The following is a 2500-nucleotide window of genomic DNA, read 5'->3' as shown; positions in this document are numbered from 1 at the left end:
CTCTCTCTCTCTCTCTCTCTCACTCTCTCTCTCTCTAGCTCTCATGCCTATATAAACCATATATAAATTTCATTGATATAAAGAAGATAAAATCTTTCTCCCTCTCTCTATATATCTATCTATCTATCTATTTATCTATCTATCTATCTATCTATCTATCTCTATCTAGCTCTCTATCTATCTATCTATCTCATCATTGTCATTATAATGATAATGATATCAATAGTGATAATACCATTTATAACAATCATAACAGTAACATAATAAGAATACTATTGAAGGTGGTAATACCAATGATGATCAGTGATGACAGCAATAATATTATCAACCTTATTATTATTAAGAATGATTGTGATAATAATACTAATGATGATGATAATGCTCATAATGATGATGACGATTATGATGATAATAGTGATAACAATAATTATGATAAGGATAATGATAACCATAGCAGTTTTAATAATGATAGTAATTATGATAATGACGATGATATTAATGATGATTATAATGAGTAATGTTTATAATAGTTCTAGTGATGATAATAATGAAGATAATGATAATAATGATAAGAGTAACAATGTGAACAATAATAATTATTACTATTATTATTATCATCATCATCATAGTGATAATGAAATCAATAGTAATAACAAAAATGATGATAATGATGATGATGATAATACCAATGATGATGACAATGACAGTGATAATGATGATTATATGAGTGATGACAAAAGCGATTATGGCAATACATTAATGTTGATAATGTAAAGTAATGATAAGTGTGATTAATAGTGATGGTAACGATAAAGATGACGATTAAAATGTTGATAATCATAATGATACTACTATTGCCAATACGTCAATTAACAACATGATAATGATTATAGGTAATAATAACAATGATGATAATGATAACAGTAGTAGTAAGAAGAAGGATTATAGCAATATTGATAATGGTGATAATGATCATAGTAAAAATAATGATGATTGCAAGGATGGTGATGATAAGAATAAGGATAATGATAATATTAGTCATAATAATGATAATGATGATGATAATGATAATAGTTATAATGATAATATGAATGAGAATAACAAAAACAATAATGATGTAATCATAATAGTGATTTCAATTATAATGATAATGATTATAAAAATCATGAAAATGACCGCGTGATAATACTGATACATATTTACAATAGTGATAATAATAATCATAATAATGATCATAGTAATAATAATTATCATTAACGGTGATGATAATAATGATAATATTAAGGTTAATGATAATAGTAATGATAATAATACCATGAGCATTACCTGACGTTGATAAGAATATTGTTAACAATGAAAAAATAATTAATCCATTCTTGACAGTGATATGAAGACTCAAATCATTGATATAACATTATGTCACTCAGTGTCATAACCCGGATCTATTTTTCTCTCTTATTCTATTAACCTTTGACCCCGTTTGAGGTCTTTGGAGTCTATTTACATTTTTTGTTGTGTATTTGGTGTGTGTTTGTTTGTTTTTTATGCTTGATGAAAAGTTGTCTCGCTCTCTTGCTTTTGTTTTATGGTTTTTTGTTTGTTTGTATGTTTGTACGTATGATAAAAAGAGGTGAGGGGAAGGGAGAATGGAGGGGGGGAAGGGAGGGGGATAAAAAGATTTCTGTCGCTCGCTTGCATATGTTTGTGTGTTTGTTTTGTTGTGTTTGTTTGATTGTCTGTATTTTCATAAAAAAAGCTTTGATGGACACATCATCAAAAGAAAGAGTGATTTTTAATATTTCAAAGTCGTATGGATCGATTCAACAGCCTCATCTAGATATCAGAGATGCAAAATCTTCGTCTGCATTATCTAGACATCAAAGCTGCATCATCAACTAAAGAGTTTCATTAGGAAGACCCCTTTTATATGGAGAGAGATAACTTAGGGTTGCATGATCACTGCAGCAGGAGCAAATAAGAAATTGACAGCTTTATTTTCTGTTCTCTCCTCGCTTTCTGTTTCTCTCTTTCTCTCTATCTTTTCTCTCTCTATCTTTTCTCTCTTTCTGTCTCTCTCTCTCTCTCTCTCTCTCTCTCTCTCTCTCTCTCTCTCTCTCTCTCTCTCTCTCTCTCTCTCTCTCTCTCTCTCTCTCTCTCTCTCTCTCTCTCTCTCTCTCTCTCTCTCTCTCTTTCTCTCTCTCTCTCTCTCTCTCTCTCGCAAACTAAGGAAAAAATGACCAAACACAAATAACAAAAAGTATCCGAGAATCAAAGCGAGGTTGCAGCAACCTGTAAACAAAAGCCAAAACGAAGAAAATTTCTCATACTGATAGCAGCAATTCTTGCAACAAGCAAAATAATATCTGGCAACTAACCCCAAAGACGCACGGATTTGGCAAGCATAGTCTAAAATAAACGCTAGGATGAGTGTGAGTTCTCAATACTTACGAAGAATACAGGGAACATTGCCGTAAGAATGGTACCTCGCAGCTGTGTCATT

This window comes from Penaeus japonicus, unplaced genomic scaffold, assembly GCF_977035675.1.
Source record: "Penaeus japonicus unplaced genomic scaffold, GWHDUDI00000001_assembly GWHDUDI00000004, whole genome shotgun sequence".
NCBI classification, from domain to species: domain Eukaryota; kingdom Metazoa; phylum Arthropoda; class Malacostraca; order Decapoda; family Penaeidae; genus Penaeus; species Penaeus japonicus.
This window is presented reverse-complemented; position numbering follows the sequence as displayed.